General features: G+C 39.1%; 1 non-coding gene across 1 annotated transcript; it reads left to right on the top strand.

Moving 5' to 3' along the window:
* Positions 1–692: 692 nt before the first annotated feature.
* Positions 693–765, top strand: TRNAR-UCU (transfer RNA arginine (anticodon UCU)). The gene has a single exon. It is a non-coding gene; the product is annotated as a tRNA-Arg (tRNA).
* Positions 766–23,167: the final 22,402 nt, after the last annotated feature.

Raw genomic sequence — 23,167 nt, 5'->3', positions numbered from 1 at the left:
GGTGGCCATGAGCTGAGTTCTTTATGAGTTACTCGAGTTTGACTTGGTTTCAATCGAGCTTTTATAGGTTCGATTAATTATTATAATATATATAATAAGAATATTATATTTTTTAATTTTTTAAGTATCAAATAAAAAATACTTTTTTATATATAATTTTTTATTTTTATAAAATATTTTTCTTGAACCAAGCTCGGGCTCGAGCCTCATACTATTTGGCTCGGCTCGAATCCACTCCTACCAGGAATATGTATATTATAGAAAGTTTTAATAAATTAATCGGAAAAGTACGACTAGGCCCAATGCAAATTTTTGATTTCCACTGTAGAACTATAAATGCCAATAGTCCACACTCAATTTCGATAACAGTACTTTAAGCACCCTGGGCTTAACCGTCATTTTCCCTAAATTAAAATCTAAAATTCAATGGAAACGGAGTATGACGCCCACTTCGAAACTTCAGATCAATTTATGATCCATGCAGCGTGCTTGTCAAATGTCAAACGTGTCAGAGAGATGTTTAGGATATACAAGTTACGGATTATTGCAGGATACATCGTTTGAGAAAACCTTTTCAATATTTTTCTTTATAACAAAACCTTTTCTTTTGGGGTGGGGGGAATGATAGATTTGCTTTAACATCTGTCGTAAAAGGAAAATTTCCTTATTTTGAGAAAAATTTTCAAAGACGAGCGCCCGTGGCCTAATGGATAAGGCGTCTGACTTCTAATCAGGCGATTGTGGGTTCGAGTCCCATCGGGCGTGTTGTAGTCTTTCCTTATTTAGAAAGAAAATGCATTTCTTTTATTAATACCAAGCAGGCTATAGAACAATAGATTCAGTCCGCTATTTTTCATGTCAGCAAAAAATTGGGTGCCATTGAATTGATCCAATTAAGGATGTCAATGGGATATTCTTACTTTGGGAAACCCAACCTTTTCCAGTCAAGGTTAGGTTCCATGTTAGGTCAATAATGTATTGCCTCATAGGCTCTCATCTCTCTATGGATTTGGTAGCATTACCATTAGCTATTTCTTTGTCAATCTTTGTGGAGGAGATCTCTTATATGAGCTTTGCCTGTTCTTTTGTTTTTTCTTTTACTTTTAGGCCAACATCATGTGTATATATGCTTTGAGACATTCAATTTGAGTTTAATGCATCAAGCAAGGCTTAAGTTTTCTTGATTTCTAAAGAGAATATATTTTTTTTTTTTGAAATCGCTCATAAGCATCATATTTTATTCAATCAAGAAAGTGATACAAAAAAAGGCCGATGAGACCAATTAGAAAATCTAGGAACAATTTTTCAAGATGACAAAATAAGACAGTGAATGAAGGAGGATCAAAATATCTTCTGTAAATGAGAAAACAGTGAAGACTAATCACCAACAGAAGAAAATAAACTCGTCTCCAATCCATCGAACCACCACAGATTGCGGATGAAATTGACAGAGGAGGAATCCAAAAGACTGCCATCACCGGAAGCTCACTATGGGCAGCATCAACTAGAGAACCGCGAACGGGACTTACCACGAATAGCAACTGCTGGAGAACCACAAACTGACAGAGGAGAAAACCAAATACTGGCTTTGCCTGCGAACAACGAACTTGAACGAGGACCTCGAACAACATCAAACCACGAATAGAAAAAACAAAACCTTGAAAAAACTCAAGAGAAAAACCTCAAGAAAACTTGAGAGGGAGGCTCTCTCAAAACAGAGAGAGAGAGAAAAAAACTAGAAGGAGGAGGAAGGTGGAGGGGAGCCCAGATGGGCGGCTCCCTTTAGGGGCCACCCCCAACGAAATCCCTTTGGGAGCCTAGCATTTCCAAAGAGATGAAGGTTCTTTGTTGAGACATGCCATGATATAGCTTTCGTGAGTCGCTCAAAATTTAAAAATTTGAATCTTTCTTGATACTTTGATTCTAAAATCCACCTCTTCTTCCCACTAATGCATTTATTGGAATGATTTGTCCTCGAGTGTTGAGCATATCTTTTCATTAGAAGGTTAGCCTTATCAGGGTAGTCATTAATTTTTCATTTCCAGTGTTGTCTATCCTTGAGCTTTTATTCACCTTTCTTTGTAGGGAGCAAAAAAACAAGAAACCCCTCCTGTCAAGAAGTTGGGCTCATAGAACTGTATACTAGTATTACTCCAGTCTTCCCGGATTTCCCACTCTTGGTCCATACTATCATCCTCATCTCCTTCTTAGTCTTCTTCTTCACCAATCATCATGCCAAACTCATCATCCTGGTTCGGACGAAGATTATGAATGTTCTCATAAATGATTTTATAGGTCTCACAGTGACCACCAACCCTTACTAGGATCTCAAGCTTGAATTTCTTGCAAAGGTCCAAATTCACACACACATAAGGGAACCGAGCTTGATCCATGGATTGAGTGTTCTCATCTAGCTTAACAATAGTACCAATGCAAGCTTGAACCCCAATTTCTTTTTGAAGAGTATCAAATAGTTCCTATTGACATATCAGGGGCCATTTTTAAGGATATACTCATAGTCCTCAATAGAGGAGAGGAGAATCTATGAAGGAAAAATCCATTACGTTTCATCTTGATAGATAGCTTGCTTGTAATGTTGTATGACGTTTTTGCTCGATGAGTGATTGCATGGATCGAGACTTTTTCTCCAACGACATGGAGACAGAGAGCCCTTTTGCTAAAGTTGTTCTCTGCCCTTTTTTCGTCAAGATTCACCTCAGCAATTCTTCTCTAATTAGACTTTGAGTTATCATTGTCTTTGTTCTTTTGCTTATTGAACAAGGCCAAGAGAGACCTTTTCACATTACTTGGTTCTCATTTTTCCATTTTAGGATCTCTCAAAGTGCTGGTAGTCCACAAGTAAGTGGAGCAAATGGGGGGAGGATGTTATTCTTTTGTAATTTATCCTCCTTATATAATGGTTTGATCTTTACGTTTGTATTTAATACATTTTTCATATCACTTAAACTTGACTTCTCTTCATTTAACACTTGATACCTTGTTCTTTTTTTGTGCGACAAGATTAGGTGCTTGTTAGGTGTGCAACTTGGGTGGCCCTACCCAAGCCCAAACCGGCCCAGCCCGCAATTTTACATGGGCTGGGCTTGAATTTTTGGTCTTCGAGCTGGGCTTGGGCTCAAGAAGTTAGTTTTTTTTTATTTTTTTATTTTTCAGGCCAAGGCCAGGCCTAGACCTTAGGTAGTCCAGACCCAGCCTGATCCCAACCCAACTATATACATTCATATATACATATGTGTATATGTAAATTTTGCATACATATTTGTGTACATATTCACCTATATTCATACTTATTTTGCATACATATTTACATATATGCATAAATATATGTATAAGTATTTCCATAAATACACATAGATATGTATAATTTTAGAGTGGGTTCATTGACCAATCCGAGCCCAGCTTGGGCCTGAACCCAACTTGAGTGCATCAAATTATAGTGCGGGCTGGGCTCGGGTTATAAATGTTCTCAAATGTTTTCGATAAAATTCTATACATTTTCAATTTTGGTGTTCTATCTTTTTTTTTTAAATATTTATTATTCAATTATGACATCGTGACTTTCTTTGAAAAGTTGGACCGTTGACCCACCATCTAGATAAAATAATAGCTTTGCTTTCGGATTAGTTTTAAATTAAGGAAAATTAGGAAAATTAAAGTCAGAGCCGGTTATACATTTAAAATTATGCTACATGTTGGTCTAGAAACCAACAAAACTCTAACAATTTGGCTCTACATTTCAAATTATGAAAACCCCACCATATCATCGGAGGCTTATGTGGTTGTTATCAACATGGGACTCTTAATCCATGTTGGACACAACAAAAAACTTATACTAAAATTGCCCTTTAATGTTGGGTGATTGGAAAATAAAAAAGGGTTTTTAGTCTCTCTCTCTCTCTCATTCTCACAGTTGTCTCTCTTTGCTCAATGATTGTGTGATTTGAAAATAAATAAAAATGGTTTTTGGTTTTTGTATTTACGTTCTCTCAATCAATTTCTCTCTCTCTCAATCTATCATTCTCTCCCAATCTCTTCCATTCTCTTTTTTGGTCGATCTCTCATTCTCCCTTAGTTTCTCTCTCTTCCCTCTCTTGTTCTTTTTTTTTTATTTTCTTATACACTTATATGGTATTAATTAGATCGTATAAAAGAACATGAAACCAACTTGGTATGGTTCAAAAACATTACATCAATATGATAAAAATTCACAAGAAACTCTTGGCTATGAACTTTACACTAACTTGATAGAAATTTATAACTTGATTGTACAAGTGGTTGGTCTCTTTAATTCTTTTATATGGTTTAATTAATATTGTATAAGTTTGTAAGAAAAATAAAAAAAGAACGAGAGTGGGAGTGAGAGAAAGACTGAGGGGAACGGTAGAGACCGAAGCTAAGAAAGTGGAAGAGACAGAAGGAGCTGGAGAGAAACTGAAAACCTATTTTCAGTATAGGCTTTTTGTTGTGTCCAACATGTATTAAGAGTCTCATGTTGGTTACAATCACATAAACCTCTAATGACATATCAGGGGCTTTTATAATTTGAAATGTAGAGCCGATTGTTAGTTTTGTTGGATTTTAGACCAACCTGCACCCGAATTTTAAATGTACGACTTTGACTATAATTTTCTCTTTAAATTATATATTTCATTTACATTATATAAAATATTTTTACTTACCACACTTAATTTTTGTTTATCTATGATATCATTTGACCCAAACAACTATCCCACCACCCAAAAAGAAAAATAGTTTGATTTCTATGTTGACATTAAATTTTGTGTTACATTTCTATCATTGATTAAATAATTTCTTATGTATAATACTTATTTTTGTTTATTTATTTTTATACTATTAAAATTAATATTATGGATTTAATTACAAAAATTTAATGATGAAAAAAATATATCTTAAATATAGGATTAAATGAGAGAGAATATAAAAATACTTTTATTTCCAATTGGTTTAAAATTTTACATTCCATTTCCATCATTAATAAAAACATTTCTTATTTATCATACTTATTGTTGTTTAATATGTATGTTACATATGTTCTCAATTTTTTTATTTTTTTTCATTTTATTATTTAATCGTGGCAACATGGATTGACCCATTTGACTCACATTGGTTTAATTTCTTACCACCACCTAGATGAAAAGACTATTTTTTTCTAGGTAGATCTTAAAAGTATAAGCTTTTATGTTATTCGAATTATTAATTTATTAAGTATGGATTTAATTAATAAAACTTAATGATGAGGAGAAACAAAAATGACTTAAATATATGATTCAATGAACATGAATGCAAGTTAATAACTTAAATATTGGATTTAATGAGAGGGGATTGAATGCATTAAATATCTTAAAATTACATTTTTTCAATTCTTTTAATATCAATAACTTGATTATTACCCTATTATCCCTCATTTTTTATAAATAAATTTCAATATAGAGGGGTAAATTTTGTTCTCAAGAAATTCCAGAAATATTCTTGAGGCCATTCGTGCTTTTTAAAGTAGTATAGATTATGTTATATACTCAAGAGACTATATCTCTTGATTATTTCTCTAGTCATTTCACCCACTAAAGCTAGTATCGGTGGATCCATTTCTTATATAAGAAAGCTTCTCTCTGAATGATTTCCTACCATCGATCCTTTAGGAGTATTTATAGTAGTTTTTCTCAAAAGTCCCACATTAGGTGAGAAACTCACAGTGTTAGTGGTACGATCTCTCCTTATTCAATATTCCTACCTAGCTTGCTAATTTCTCTACCACTTTATTTGAAAGAGTTTGAATAGAGGTCATCTCAGCCTTAAGGTTTCACCTTCTTCTTCCTTACTTTGGGAAATCCAACTTTAATTTTCCAGTCAAAGTTAGGTATTGTGTTAGGTTAATAGTGTATTGCTTCATAGGCTCTGATCTCTCCCTCTATGGATTTTGCAACATCACCATTATCTATTTTCATGTCAATCTTTTTGAAGGAGCTTTCGTCTTGAGCTCTACATATCAGACTTGAGACATGCAATCCGAGTTTAATGAATCAATTCAAGCGAGGCTTAAGTTTTGCTGATTATCAAAGAGGTGAAGTTTCTTTGTTGAGATATGCCAAGATATAGCTGTTGTGATTCACTCATCAAAATTTTAAAGTTTGAATCTTTCTTGATACTTTGATTTTGAAATCCACTTCTTTCTTCCAACTATATGCTTAATGGAACCATTTGTCCTCGAGCATCAATTCTTAATTTCCCCCCCATCGTGGTTGCTTTCACGAATTAGTCTTAGTAAACTTAGCACTAACATACTGAGCATGTCTTTTCTTTAGAAGGTCAGGCGATTTCTACCCTACCTGCCCTTTACCTCCTCAATGGGGCGGGTTTTTTATGTTTGAAAGACGGGTTTTGGGATTCTACAATCCATATAGGTACGGTATTAGGATAAACCCAATCCTCTCCGTTCCACATATTGTTGGAAAGCATATGAACTTTATGTACTAGGTGTTGAATTTAATAAAATTTTGAATTTTATATGAAGGATAATTGATAGTTTATGTGTTTTGTACATGTCTTAATCAAATGATTGAAAATTTTATTGTTTATTTGTGTTATTTTACTTATTTGTTGCTTATGCATAACAAGAAACAATAGGAAATTAGATTTGGGTTCTAAGCCCAAACCCACTTCTACCCATGAATGCGGAGAGGGTTTTATATATTCATCTACGGGAAGGGTTTGGATTCTCAAAATCCAATATGCTAGGGGTTTTGGGATGGGTATGGGTTGAGAGGTTTAGGGAGGTGGGTAGGATCTAAAATTTACAAAACCCTCCTCAAACCCGCCCCATTGTCATCCCTAGATTTCCCTCAATGATTTTGATAATATGTGATGACTACACATGGGAATTTTCCTTCCTTTGAACTTTTATTATCTCCACGTTTTAGTTTACCTATTTGAACATATAGCATTGTGTGCATTGCATTTGCCGAGTGATGGAGAAGTATATATCATGGTTTTTAAAACTGAACTGGTCAGGGGTCCGGTTACCGGATCGAATGGTCCAACTGTTTGAACTGAATGCTCGGCCCGTTCTGATAAGAAAATAAAAAAATAAAAAAATTTTCAAAATAATAAAAAATGGTCAAAACTGTTCGAACGGCTTGAATGATTAACCACCCCGATTCATCAATTTGCTGACCAAAATCAACAGTTTTGGGGAAAACAAAGCCAGTCACCTGACCGGTTCCCAGTTTTTCTGGTCCAACCGTCCGGTCCAGTCCGGTTTTAAAAACCATGGTATATATATTGTTCTTTTGATCAACCGACGTGGTAATCAGAGCAACAAATCAATTGTTGATGGATTTTGTCTTATCCGCAGGTTGATTTTTTTTTTTGGTTTAATCAGCCTCCATTATAAAAAAAAGAAACGTACGAGCAAAGCAAGCAAACTAAAAGTGAACAAATTGTAAAAGAAAACGAAGAAAAGAGTAACAAAACTGCAAGAGAAAGGAGGAACTATATGTATATAATTGAAAATGGAAATCTATATGTATATAATAAAGAGGAATGTGGGGAGCTATCTTAGGCAAGGTTTTTAAAACCGATCCAAAGACCGAACCGGTTAGGGGTCCGGTTCTCAGGTCGAATAGTCCGATCGTTCAAACTGAACAATCGGTTCATTCTGACAAAAAAATAAAAAAATTAAAAAAAATAAAAAATGGTCAAAATCATTGAACGGTTCAATCGCCTGGGTCAGCAGTTTACTGACCAAATTAACGAGTTTTTGCAAAAATCTGATTTTGGGTAAAACGAAAATGATCCCTTGACCGATTCCCAATTTTTCCGATCCGAACGTCTGGTCTGATCCGATTTTGAAAACCATGCACGTAAGTCTCTTTCCTCTCGATTTTTATGTGTGGTCATATTTTGTGTAAACACTTCTCCTTTTGATAAATTTTGTCCTGAGAACTTCTTAAGTTTTAATAGTTATCAATGTAACGGCTGTTACATGTGTGGTTAAATGGATATCAAGTTCTCTTCCATGAGTTTCTCTCGAAGGGCTGTTACATTGCCCCATCACCTAAAATCTCTCCATGTAACAACTGTCGCAATATCTCAAATCAAATTGATATCAAGTTTTCTTCCATTCGTTTCTCTCAAACGGTTGTTACATTCTCTTTTCAATTTCTTCCTTATTTTTTCATATACACCTCACCCTCTCTTTCTCTAGCATTTCCTTTACAGAGATTTCATTCTCTGTTTTGTTCATATTCTCAAATCTCTGTCCATGTAGCGATTGTCTCAGTCTCTCAAATTGTGAAGGGGTCATTGACTCTTTTTCTTTCCTTATTTAGGTTCCAAAAGCAATTCTATTGTCTCTGTCTTCATGTGTTTGTAGGAGCAACTTTTCCTAATGTCATTCTTCCTTGGTGAGGTCTTCTCTTTGATTTGACTTGCAGGCCATTGGAGTTCCCAAAGATTCAAGCCTGTGAAATCTTTGCAATTAAGTACGTCGAGTATTATGTTTCTTTTGCTTATGTTGTGTTTCTTTGAATATGTAAGCTTTATGGAATTATTTTAATAATTAATTTGGGTTGATTAAAATGCAACACTGCATTGGAAGCTTCTTTTACTACTGATGCATGTGCCAATGGTAAGTAAGATCCCCAAAGCACCTTATCAGAAATTCCTCCAAACCCTAGGAAAAAAATGATAGTCAAAAACAAAAAAAAAAAAAAAAAGAAAGAGAGAAACTTAAACAAGCATGTAAATATGCAGAAAGTTACATACATTATTTGGTAATTCTGTTTGTTACATGCCTTGAAAGTTACATACAGTTGATGGTTTCTTTTATATCTGAAGTTGTACTTGCAGGTTAAGAACTTATGGTTGTACATCAATTTCCTTAAGATATATCTCCAAGAATAGAGAATTAGTGACTAAAATTGCCAGATTTGAATCATAATTACAATATCGTGGACTCTTACTGATGATCTTCCTTCTGCTACTGTTTGAACACAACCGAATTAAACGATTATTCTATTCTATCATGTTTGAGAATGTTGCATTAAGGGATGTTGACATTTACATTAATTGCATCTGGCCTTATTTATATCATTGAAAAAAATAGGGCTATTTTTGAATTAGTGCAAAACAAATCAATGGATATAATTTTGTATCCCAATTTAATGAGTTTTTGGATTCCACCACTTGCCTCCAACAGAGATGCCTTGTGGATCCTAGAAACTTTTGGATTTCTGCAGATTTGGCGGATTTTATAATCTATTGGGAGTGGTAGAAAAGCAGAATTTGTTTCCATTTGCACCCCAAAATGATGACTTAGCCTGATGGAATACTTGTATTTCCTATGTGTCCTTACAGAACATCTGTTACAATCACAATGAGGCATTCAATCAATGAGCTCAATTCTGTGCATCTTTGTCTATATAATCTAATGGAGTGAGTATTTCTAATGTTAACTCATGAGGGTTAATTTGGCCCGACCTAGTAAGCAGCAAACACGTGGACTCAACCTGGTGACTAGATGCATGACTCAGTATTCCCGGCCACTTGGTAAGTCGAACTACACCTCAGCAAGTCGGATCACTCTAGGTACCTCAACCACCTCGGGAGCTCTGGAGTCCGGGCATCTCGGGATGATTCGTCTTGCCAAAGTGACGCATGGCGCACATCCAGAAGCCTACCAACCGTCTTCGAGCATTTCGGGATCACGTTGTCCCGCCTGAATCGGATGGACATGATAAGCCTTATCGGCTACCTCGTTATCCACCTTTTGGAGTGGAATGGACTCTTAGAGTTCAGTCCGAAGATCTCGGGAGTGTTTCATGAGAACCATAACAGCTCAGCTATATAAGGACATTAACCCCCATAGCACAAGGTACGCGCGATTATGTGCATTCTAGCTCTCATACTTTCTAGCTCGCAACCATCATAAGAGTACTAAATTAAGCATCGGAGTGACCTAGCCGGGTTAGCCACCTTGGGTTATCTGATCCGTCTTCTTGCAGTTCGACCAATCCACTCAGTGACCAACGTCCGAGCTGCCCTCTAGCTAGGAGCATTCAGATCGCGCACCATCAATTGGCGTTGTCTGTGGGAAACGATCGAAAAGCTAACTCTCCTATCTTACTATTTCATTCACTCAATGACTTCTACGAGCAACACCGGGAAGAGCGTCAAGATGACCGTCTCTGGGGGAAAGGAACAGACTGCGACCAGCCAGGAGTTCCCCACAGTCTGCATCGGCTAGTTCACCATCCCCCTTATTGTCTCGGGAATCCCTACCATACCGACATAGCAAGCTTAGTACTGTACACAGCCATTGAATGCCCCATTGCCACAGGTAAACACTACCTTTTCCATGTTGTAGCCTTCAGTGGTCCCTCCTGGGGCTGGGCACTAACAGTTTGATGAGCTGGTCCAAAGTGTCCGCACCATGCAGCTATAGATACAATAGATGCACTAGCTCCAACAATTTCAACAATACTATTTCTATCAGCAGTACGAGTAGTAGTTTTCACCGTTGTAGCCAAACCAGCATCATTAGCACCAGAATCAGTACCAGAACCAGAACCAGAACCAGCATTAGGCCCACAATCAGCTGCAGCAAGTTGTGCACCGATCTCCTCCTCGGAGTGTGGAAAATCCACAAGTCCCAGTTCCTCCCCAGGACCGGACCCCACATCGGGGTAGAGTTGACCGTCAGCGTACACCCCCACCTTCTCAGAGAGGAAACCCGAAAGATAGGCCCGAAGTCAATCATCGCACAAAAACCGATTAGCAACAACACTCACGGTCTAAGAATCACAAGCCACAAGTTAGTGACCACCAGCTCGGGGCAAGAGGCACGGGCTCACAATGAGACCCCTCTGCCCCTTGCCACAGTCAGCACCAAGTTCGTGACCGAGAAGACGCCAGAGGTAGGAACCCACTCCCACCCTGCGATAGTGTTCGGGAGCGAGAACGAACTAGAGTTGAAGAACCAAATAACACTGAGGTTAATAGTACCTGTGTGGAAGCAACAAAGAAGCGACGACGTCGCAAAACAGGCTAATCATCAGCCAGGAACAACCCGCCTTCAAGAAGTAGTCAACCACTAGAACCGAGCAGGGTGAGGGAGGAAGTGAGCTCAGTAGTTGCACAACTGGCTCCTGCACTGTTGAGTCGACCCTCCCCCCTGTCACCTAAGATACTTGCGGCCCCAAGGCCAAAAGACTTCAAGATGCCTACACTAGAGACTTACGATGGAAAGTTCGATCCTAATGACCATGTTGATGCATCCAGTCTCAAATGCACCTTGTTGGAGCAGATGAGGCGTGCATGTGCGTGGCCTTTTCCACCACCTTTAGAGGATTAGCCAGGCAGTGGTACAGGAACATCGCATTGGGATCGATCAAAAGCTGGGCACAGTTCACCGACATGTTTACTGCCCACTTCGTCACTAGTAAGAAGTGCCCAAAATCACAAGTGAGCCTTTTGAACATGATCCAGAGGGAGAATGAATCAATCCGAAACTACATCAAGCGCTTCAATGAGGAGTGTTTGCAGGTACCTGATCTCAATCCGGCTGTGTGCCTTATTGCGGCGCAAAAAGGAGTTAAGCACGTTGAGTTTGCATGGTACCTTGGTGTACACCGTCTAAAGACAATCAAGAAGTTCCTTGACTATGTCGAGATGTTCGTGAGCACAAAAGAAGCTCTCAACTCAAAGACAGAGGTTTAGCAAGGCGAGAAGAGGAAGAGAGAAGACGAAGGAACCAGTAGCAGCAAGTATAGGCGAAAGAAAAGAAAGTCACCAAGTAGAAGCAAGTCCCCTCGTAAGAAAAGTAAGTCACCATCTCGGGGTTCTAGGTCAGGTTGGTGATCTAGGACCCCTCCTATTGAAAGGACATCCTATACCCCCCTCAATGCAAATCGAGATGAGATTCTGATGGTGATCAAGGATTCTTCCTATGTCAAGTGGCCACCCAGGCTGTGGGGAGATCCGACAACAAGAAACCTGAATGTCTATTATCACTTCCATCGTGACATCGGGCACAACACCAAGAACTGCTGGAACCTATGCGACGGGATTGAAGAGCTGATCCGCCGCGGGTATTGGAAGAGGTACATCCAACATGAGAGCAGAGAGTCATTGGACCAACAAGTCGATTAGAGAAGGGAAGCTCTGGAGTCGAGCAAAAGGAGCGACCAGCTACCTCGGCAATAGTAGCTACCTAAAGATAGGCCGATCCGCGGGGTGATCAATATAATTACTGGTGGGTCCATCATTGCGGGGTGCACCACTACAATAGGGAAGACTTATGTCTGGGAATTAAAGCATGAAGCAAAGAACCCACCGAAGCGACATCGGTTAGAAGAACTCATTTACCTCACCGAGGATGATGCACGTGGGATACAATACCCGCATGATGATGCCCTCGTCGTCAAGCTTGTGATCAATGACTTTGAGATAAAGCAGGTCCTATTGGGTTCAGGAAGTTTAGCCAACATTCTATTCCTAGAAGCTTTTGACAAGTTGCAGTTAGAGCAGAGCGACATGAAGCCGGCAGATTCACCCTTGGTGGGGTTTAGTGGCGAAGTGGTTAGGCCCCTCGGCAGAGTTATAGTACCAATCACAGCAAGGACTTGGTCCAACTTAGTGCGCTTCAAGCACACATTCCTAGTGGACGCGAGTCCGTCTCCCTACAACGTGATTCTAGGTCAGCCCATTTTGCATGTCCTCCGTGCAGTGGTATCCACCTATTACTTGTCGATGAAATTCCTAACAAGTTACGGAGTGGGGGTAGTATGAGGTGACCAGTTGGAATCGCGCAAGTGCTATGTACCAGCGCTAAATGGCAAGACGAAGTTGGCGGAAGACGTCGAACTCGAACCACCACCCAAGCACATAGAGGAGCGAGCTGCCCCAATGGAGAAAACAGTCCATGTACCGATATCTGAAGCCAAGCCGACGAAAACCCTCCAGATCGACGCTCTATTAAGCGAACCTCTTCGGTCGCAAATAGTAAGTTTTCTACTCAGTAATTTAGATGTTTTTGCTTGGTCCGCGGCAGAAATGCCCGGTATTGACCCTAGAGTAATTACTTATAAATTTAATGTGGACCCCTTAGTCAAGCCAGTTAGACAAAAGAAATGAAACTTCGCCCCGGAGCGGTGGAGGGTAGTTGATGAGGAGGTCAGGAAGCTCCTTGCGACAAACTTCGTTAAGGAGGTCCAATACCTGAGCTGGGTGGCCAACCCCATATTGGTGAAGAAGGCCAACAAAAAGTGGTGCATGTGCATCGACTACACTGACCTCAACAGAGCCTGCCCGAAGGACTGCTTCCCACTCCCTAGAATTGATCTCCTGGTAGACGTGACCCCGGGGCACAAGTTGCTAAGCTTCATGGACACCTACTCCGAATACAACCAAATTAGGATGGATGAAGTTGACCAGGACAAGACTGCATTTGTAATTGAATTGGAGCTATACTACTATAAAGTGATGCCCTCCGGACTGAAAAATGCTGGAGCAACTTTCTAGCGACTTGTAAGCAAAGTTTTTGAACCCTTGATTGGAAATAAAGTAGAGTTATGTTGACGACATGGTCGTGAAAACCCAATTTTCGAGTACTTTAATCGATGATTTAAATTGTGCTTTTCAAATTTTAAGAAAATTTAACATGAATTTCAACCCAAACAAGTGTGTTGTTGGGGTCACGTCGGGCAAATTCCTCGGGTACATAGTGAACCAACATGGCATTGAAGCCAACCCGGATAAGATAAAGGCCATACTAGATATGAGATCACCCCCCAAAAGATAAAGGAAGTCCAAAGGCTAACTGCCAGGTAGCTGCCCTAAACCGGTTTATGTCTAACTCAGCGAGTCAGTGCCTACCCTTTTTTAATGCAATAAAAAAGAATGAAGACTTTGTATGGACCGAAGAGTGCTAGCTCGCATTTGATGAGCTGAAAAAATACTTAAGTACCGCACCAGTTTTGAGTTGACCTGAAGTTATACCTCTCCGTGAGTGATGAGGTGGTCAGCTCGGTACTGATTAGAGAAGTAGACCAGGTCCAGCGGTTCGTCTACTATGTAAGTAAAGTTTTGCAGGCTGTAGAAACAAATACCCTGACATTGAGAAACTAACGTATGCGCTAGTAATAGCGGCTCAGAAATTGTGCCCGTACTTCCAAGCCTACACGATTGTCGTCCTCACCAATAGGCCCTTGAAGCATGTTCTGTTGAAGCCCGAGGTGTCCGGTAGATTGACAAAGTGGGCCACCGAGCTGAGTGAGTATGACATCCGGTTCGAGCCACATCCAACGATTAAAGCCCAAGTCATGTTAGATTTTGTAGCGGAAGGTACGTTCAGCACGCTAGCCCTAGAAGTGATTGATCCCGCTAGTACGTCGAAGGCACCAACCAGTGCGGCATCGGTCCCGGTCAGACTAGGACCGACCTGCGACGAGGAGCCTTGGATCGTCCACATAGATGACTCGTCTAATCAGCGAGGAAGCGATGTTGGACTAATACTGTACGGGGCCGAGCGAGGTAAAGCTAGAGTACGCTCTCCAGTTCAGATTTAAGGCATCAAACAACGAGGCAGAGTACGAGACATTAATTGCCATGCTAAGTTTGGCAAAGGAAATCGGCGCGAAACACCTAATAATATGCAGTGACTCTCAACTGGTAGTGAACCAGGTCAATGACAACTACGAGGCTCGAGACCCGACAATGACAGCCTATCTAGCTAAAGTAAGAGAGATCTTGCCAACCTTCCTCTCTTGGTTCATCCGACAGATACCGAGGTCTGAGAATGCTGAGGCCGATGCTTTATCACGGTTGGCGAGCACATGTGACAACACGAGGAGAACAGTGTACATGAAAGACCTACCTCGGCCTAGCATTCTCGGGGGGGGGGGGGGTTAGAAGAGGTCGCTCCTGTATTGCAAGCAAAGTTGAGCTAGATTGATCCACTGTCGATTATCTTCTCCATGGAACCCTACCAGCAGATTGCAATGCAGCTCGGAGGGTAGAGCATTAGTCAGCTCGGTACGCTATTATCGATGGGCGGTTGTATAGGAGGTCCTTCATGCTCCCCTACCTATATTGCTTGCGACCTTCGGAAGCAGATCGAATACTTCACGACATCCACTAAGGACTTTGTGGAGGACACTTGGGGAGTAGGGCGTGGTGCTTCTTGGTGACACTAGCAAGTGCACTAGCCGCTCAAGTAATAGAGTAGTGAGTAGAGTATCATTCCCACGAGGACTTATGTAGCAACTTTTAGTAATAAATCAACATGCTCTTATCTGATTAGCCGAATTCTAAATCTAATTCAAATATGAAAATCTAGCTAACAAACTATCTAGTAGGAGTTGGCTCAAACACCTTGTATTCAAGTTGAGAGAATAAGCTAAAAATACCTAGAAATGATTCAGCAATTAGATCTCTAGATCATTCGAATAGAATTTGATTCAACCTTGGTTTGGTGAAACCCCAAGGCAATGAACAACCTCTTTCAAGTGCATGTTCATCCTATGCATGAATGATGATTCTGATATCTCTATCAAGAATCTAATCATTCATGCATGAATTAGATCAAACATTTCAAGGGCATCAATTCAGATTGAATGATCACCAATTGAATTGTGCAAGTTATCTCTAATCTTGCATTCAATTCAGTTCTTGAGTAGCATATCTAAAATTCTAGAGTCTTTCTCAAGCACTCTAGAATTTCCAAGAGTCTAGAATAGATCAGCCAATACTGGATGATGAATGCCTAAAGTCTCTCTTAAGCAATTCAGACATTACAAATTACAGATCTAAAATTCCAGATCTGAATTTGTGAGATAGCAGTTCAACTGATAAGTTCTGCAATTAATATTCTAATCAATAATCTCAAAATTGGATATGATCTATTTGAATGATTCGAGAAAACTAATTACAGAATTGAATTTACAACAATCAAACTTCCATTACAGCAAGAAAGAAAGATGGAAAAATTACATAATCTCTAGCTGAATTCGAACATAAAGTATGCAAAAATTAAGTAAGAGTGTAACGTAGATCTTTCAAAAGCTTCTCCTCCTTCGAATTCACCTTCTTCTCTTCTTGGAATGCTTGGATCTCCACAGCTCCTTCTCTCTTGCGCCTAGCTATCTCTCTTCTCCTTTCCTTGAATTTCAAACCCAAGAGACCAAGGAGACTTGAACTTCGGCAATTGAATACTATTCCCTCCAAGAGACCTCTTTAAGTAGGCTTTCAAGGAGTCTAGAAGCTACCACCTCTAGCCTCTCTTGAAACTTCTAGAATTTACTACCCTTTTCTTCTCTTGAACCTTCTAGAAAATGTTGCCCCTTTTCTCTTGAACTCTCTAGAAGTTGTTGCCCCTAGCTCTTCTTGGGCTGCACCTTAGCTGAAAATTGGGCTGCAATTTAGGTTGCTCTTGAGCTGAAATGGGCCTCATCTTTGCTGGGCCGAATTAGCTTTCTTGCTAGGCTCTCTCTTTGGGTTCTCCAAAGAGTGTAGCATGGGTTGCATGGGCTGAGTGAACCTCTTTTGTTCTCTCGGCTGGGCCATGGTTCTAGCTGGGCTAAATTATCTCAAATTTGGCTATTTTCTTTTTATTTTATGCCTTTTTTCTCCTGAGTTGGTTTCCCTTGAAATATTTCCTGAAATTAAGTTGAAATGGGGTGAAACTCAAACAAACCGTCATACAAATCATGCATAAATCCTTATAAATTGTATGTAAATTATGTACTCATCAAATACCCCCACACTTAAGCTTTTGCTTGTCCTCAATCAAAGACATTAGCCATAAACTGATCATCCCCCCTTTTATTTTTAGGAGGGGAATGCATTGAGTGGTCGGGAAACTTTTGTAAGTATTATGCTCCTATTGCTATAAACTACCATTTTACCTTATGTATAAGAGCCAAGGAAATGGAGAATATGAGATTCTTCAAGTTCCCGATTTCACTCCCATTCAATATGTAGATCAGCTCCTTGACCGCCAAAATTAACCATCACTTTGAACTAGGTTTCAAATCTGTAACTGCACCTCATGAGTGATCAACTGCATTTTGTCCCCTTGAACCTCAGCCGTCACCAAATTTTTTTTCTTTCTTTATTTTTTTGGGTGTGAGTGCATTTTATGCTCCATCTCACACTTTTTCCTTTTTCTTTTAGTGTGAGTGCATTTTATGCTCCATCTCACACTTTTTTTTGTGTGTGTGAGTGCATTTTATGCTCCATCTCACGCTGGTCACAGGCTTGAGGCAGATAACAATACTCATATTCCAAATTGCTAGTTTTATTATTCAGCTTGGAATAGCGGAGTCAATTGGACTTTGTCCTTTTTGCAGTTGTTGAATCTCATGCATTAACAATTCAGATGTGAACTAGCTCGACTGACCATTAATAATGAAATCAAGTGCTTTCATACACATGAAAGTAGTTAGGATTGGTCATGATGAAAGACATATTCAGCCCCCTTAACCTCATACATGTGCTAAGTTGGATCATTCACAAGAATAAAAACTGATACATATGTTGGTCTCCCTCAACTCTTTATACTCTCTCTTTAAATTCACCTAATAAACAACAATGATCTTGGGGGATTTCAGTCTAATTGGTCATGTCATTGCCTGCATGTGTGTGTGGGGGTGATTGAGGTGCATGGTTCCAGCCTCACACCCTGGCCTCAGCCTAACTCCCCTACACTTAAGATGAACATTGTCCTCAATGTTTCTAGTGTTAGGGAGTAACAATAAATCCACCAAGAGCATCATCAAGTAAGGAGAGGGGTATAGAGGACTCCTTGAAGTTTATTTTCAAATTCTGCAATGGCTCTGTTGATGAGGGGTCTCACTGTGGAAAATCACCAAGTACAAGAAGGAGTGATCATAAGCTTTATTCTAATTAACATCCTAAAAGTAATCTAAAGTGAAATGCTATAGATGAGAAAAGCAGTACACAAGTCAGACAGTTTATGACTAAGTATTTGAATTTTAATAGTCTAGAGGGTCACTGGTTGCCTAGATAAATAGTGGATGGAGGGGGCATTGTTCCACCCACCAAATATGGTTCAAGGAGTTGACCATTCACTTTAAATGTGCCTTGAGCTGGGTGGGTGACCTCTACGGCCCCATGGGGAAAAACCTGTGTAATTGTGAAAGGTCTAGACCACCTGGATCTCAGCTTACCTGGGAACAAGCGGAGATGGGAATTATATAACAATACTTGCTGGCCCACATGAAAATCCCGTCTCAGCAAGTTCTTATCATGCCACCTTTTAATTATGTCCTTGTAAACCCTGGCATTCTCATAGGCGGCAAGCTTGAATTCATCCATCTCATTCAATTGCAACCGCCTCTTTGCGCCCGTAGCCTGTAAGTTAAAATTTAAGAATTTTAGTGCCCAATAGGCCTTATGTTCTAACTCAACCGGTAGATGACATGCTTTGCCAAAGACTACCGTGTATGGGGACATGCCGAGGGGTGTTTTATATGCAGTTCTATATGCCCAAAATGCATCATCTAATTTGATGGGCCAATCTGTCCTAGCAGATGCTACGGTATTCTCTAAAATTCTTTTGAGCTCCTTGTTAGCCAACTCGACTTGGCCACTAGTTTGAGGGTGATAAGGGGTAACCAATTTGTGTTTAATTCCATATTTTTGCATCAGCCGCTCAAATTGGGTATTGCAGAAATGAGTTCCCCTATCAGTAATTATAGCTCGAGGAGTGCCAAATCGGGTGAAAAGTTTTTTCAGGAACTGTACTACCTTCCTAGCGTCATTTGTGGGTAAAGACAAGACAAACAAAAAAATGGAAGCAAAGACAAGACAAACTCACCTAAAGACCGAAGAAGAGAACGAGCGACCTCAAGAACAAGGATAGATGGCACTGACCTAGAGACAGATGTGCGACCTCAAAACTCAAATACACAAAATATGGTGAAGAAGATGGGCCCTAGGGACCCCCTATTTATAGCCATTATTCTCAACATCCAATGGTCCAGATCTGCACAATCCAACACCTCGGTAGGTCATATCACTCGGGGTACTTCGGCCACCTCGAGAGCTCTAGAGTCCGGGCATCTCGGGATGATTCAGCTTGCCAAAGTGATGCGTGGCGCACACCTAGAAGCCTGCTAGCCATCTCCAAGCATTTTAGGATCACACCATCCCGCCCGAATCAGATGGACACGATAAGCCTTATCGGCTACCTCGTTATCCACCTTCTGGAGTGGAACATACTTCTAGGGTTCATGCTGAAGATCTCAAGAGTGTTTCGTGAGAACCATGACAGCTCAGCTATATAAAGGCATTAACCCCCATAGCACAAGGTAGGTGCGATTAAGTGCATTCTAGCTCTCATACTTTCTAGCTCGCAACCATCACAAGAGTACTAACTTAAGCAACGGAGTTACCTCGCCAGATTAGCCACCCCAGGTTCTCTAATCTGTCTTCCTTGCAGTTTGATCGATCCACTCAGCGACCGACATCTGAACTACCCTCCATCTAGGAACATTCAGATCGTGCACCATCACTAACCATCTTATTTATTGCATTTATCAAATGGTTAAATAAAAATGCAAACAAGGGGTGAGAAGGTGATTTCATGCTGAATAGTTGGGTCCATTAGTTGGAACGTTGAATCATTTTGTTCTATTGTATTAGTTACTATTAATAATCAAATAATAGAATGAATTCAAAGCAATAACTAATCATCGTCATCATCATCATCATTATTATTATTATTATTATTATTATTATTATTATTATTATTATTATTATTATTATTATTATTATTATTATTATTATTATTATTATTATTATTATTATTATTATTATTTTGCTTCCAAAGCAATAACTAATTATCATGTTTACTATTTTTCTTCTAAAAATTTAAATTCCTCAATCTTAGATCTATTCTTTTTTGTTATATAAAGAATCCCGTGCATTGCACGGGTGTCTTTCTAGTACTCTAAAAACTAAATGAAAAGCAATTAACATGGAGGGGAACAACCAATTGTGTGGGGCTGCTTGATGAATACATCAAATATGCCCTATTTGGGTGATAGACTATAGATTTACTGTATGTGGCACTGTGTCTCGTCTTACAATTAATTTCATCTATTAGATCTAATTATAATTAATACTGAATAGATTTGGTCACGGTCCAAGCTTCCTGCCTGACTTTACACTGTATCAAAGCTTCGCATCCGGCCCATTCAAATTTTGGTAAAAGTCAAGCTTAAGGCTGACCCATGAATAGGTCTAATGGTGAACATGTCACTTAGAGGATTGGAGGTTTTATAATCTAGGACTGTAAATGGATCGAGTTGGATCGATATTAATAGATCCAAATTTGATTAATTAATATTTAAATTTGAATCAGATTTTGTTGATCAGATGTATGTTAAATTTGAATTGAGTACTTTCGGATTGTAAATGGATATTGAATAGTAGAGACAAATTAAGCTAAAATGGTCAAAATATCACATTCCACCATTAAAAAAATGAACTGAAAACGACTTTAATAGTATATTTTATGAACAAATTAATTGAAAATTACTTATATGAAATATTAACTTATGAAGATATAGTAAAAACATGACACTCAAAAATCAACTTACTAATAGAAACGTGTGTATCTAATCGAATTAGATACATGTGAGTTCATATTCAATCCAATTGAAAACCGATCAAATTTGAATCATCCTTAATGAGATTGAATTTGAACTCGAATTTGGGCAATTGGATACTGTTTACTGGGGGTGAATTCGAGCTAAGCTGAATAGTTAGCTATTTGAGCTTGGCTTGCCAAGGTAGTACAAGGCTCGAGCTCAGCTCGAGTCAAAAGATCGTAAGCTTGAGTTCGGCTCGGCTCAAGCTTAACGTGTGAAAAATGTTTTATAAAAATAAAAATAAATTATATATAAAAAACATTTTTTATTTGATATTTAAAAAATTAAGAATTATAATAATTTGTTATTATTATATATAAAAATAAAAATATTATATATAATATTTTTATTATATATATTATTCTCTATAATAAAAATATTATGTGAAAAATGTTATTATTAACTATTTGAGCTCACAAGCCAAGCTCAAATAACTCATGAAGAGCCGGCTTGTGGACACCCCTACCATTTACTGCCCTAGCAACTGACTACCATAATCCAAGTAGTGTAAAAGCGCTACCACAACCTTGATCTGCCAAGTTTTAAGCCAAAGCTAGCCGGATCTCCTGCCCACGATAACCTTGCCCACACCTACCCACAATACACCACCCCTTGTGAATTGGGAACATCTCCCCTTGCATAATACTATGTAGAGGATGAGATACTCTTCATGTGTGGCTGTGATAAATGTGGGTAGGGTTGTCGTGGGCAGGAGATGCAGAGTCACTCAAATATCTTATATCACCTTCTCTATGCGTGATTCATATCAGATCCTAATTCTTGGAGACAATAATACGAGAGCATTGATCACTTCTATCTATGGTTTAAAATATTGAGCGTATTGGCCTGTATCGAAGCTCGCCCACCATTTTTTTCTTTGAAACTAGTTTAGAGGGATCGGTCTAAGCCTGGTCTACATATCGTTAAGCCAACAATACGATACGATATGCCCGATATTGGGCATATTGTATCAAAACTTTCAACCTTCTATCCCCTTAGCAAAGATCAGTGCTACACTACACATGGGAGTAGGGAAATCACGAGTTCACGACATCTTCGTGTTGGAGGGAGATTCAAAATTTCAAAAATCTCTCTCCTCCCTCTCTTGTTTTTGTCTTTTCCTCTCCCCACTTTTAAGTGCATGGGAAAACTCCTTGTCCCACATTGCTTGAGAAAGGGGTGGAAGTAGAGTATATCTATAGCTTTGCTCTCTGTATGGGTAGGGACCCATAGGAGGAGAGAACTATAGATATTCCATGCATGTGGGGGTTGGGGGTGTTTTTTACACGAGTCGAGCCGAGCCGAGCCGAGGCGAGGGTGCGTGTGCATGATGAATCGAATCAGTTTTTTGTTTTAACTGAGTTAAATGAATTAAAACGTGTCTATTCGAATTTCGAATTTAATTTTTTAAAAACATTTTATCTTTCCTTTCGGGTCTCTTTGAACAAATTTGAGTCTCCTTTCTTTTTTGTGTCTCTTCGAGCAGGTGCATTATTTTGAAGAGGCACCTGTCTGAACGAACACATCTATGTCCTTTTAGGTCTAAGAACACTCTATAAAAGGAGTGTTGGTTGACCAGTCTTCACACACAACATTTTTGACTCTCTGTCTTCTTTGTAAATCTGAGCATCTGTCTTCTGTGGTTCGCGGAGGTCTGGTAAGCGAGTGCACGCCTACCGGTGACCTGTGGGCTGTTTTATCTTGGCGACCGATTTGCGATCACCCGACTGCACCATAGGGGGCAAATGCGGTTTTAAGGAGAGTGACCAAGTGGCACGACTCAGCCCTCCTCTCTGCAACTTCTCAATTTCGCAATTCTGCAACAACACCTTCAAGTTCCAATTTTTGAAAGCGATTACCGATAAGTTCCATCTACTTACTTTATTAATTTACAACACTTCATCCATGCTGGTGCTCTACCGACTTTGTCTAGTTGATATGACCAGGTTTGGTTGCTAGTCTTGCGACTCTTTGGTCCAACCCTTTTATAGGTCGGTTCAGTTAATTTATGCATAAAAAATTGGAAGCACCTCTTCCTCTTCTTCGAGCAATTGTCTCCATAGAGTGTTTGGGATTGCTTCACTTTTGATTGACATGCCTTGACTTAGCCCCATTTATGAAGTTACTAAAATTGTTGCTTTGTTTTAGGTGTAAATGCGAATCAACATAAAACTTCATTATCTGTTTGTATTTGCATGCGTTTATTTTTTGTCTAAATATGGATTGGTAGAAAATTCCACATCCAGTCTGCATTTTCACGTGTATTTACTTTTAATTGGTCGACTTTCCTATCGATAATTGATGTAAATTGATGTATTTTTACACTCGTTATCACATCAAAAAAGTTCCAAAGATCATCCATTAATTTTTTTTTACTTCGATGAATTTTCCATCGAAAAAAATGCAGCCTTATTGAAAATTTTATTTTATTGGCATAAGAGTACATTTTGGTT

Source organism: Nelumbo nucifera, chromosome 1 (genome assembly GCF_055504915.1).
Source record: "Nelumbo nucifera cultivar China Antique chromosome 1, China Antique-T2T, whole genome shotgun sequence".
Taxonomy (NCBI): Eukaryota; Viridiplantae; Streptophyta; class Magnoliopsida; order Proteales; family Nelumbonaceae; genus Nelumbo; species Nelumbo nucifera.
Note: the sequence above shows the minus strand (reverse complement) of the source record. Positions and strands in the feature narration are given on the sequence as shown.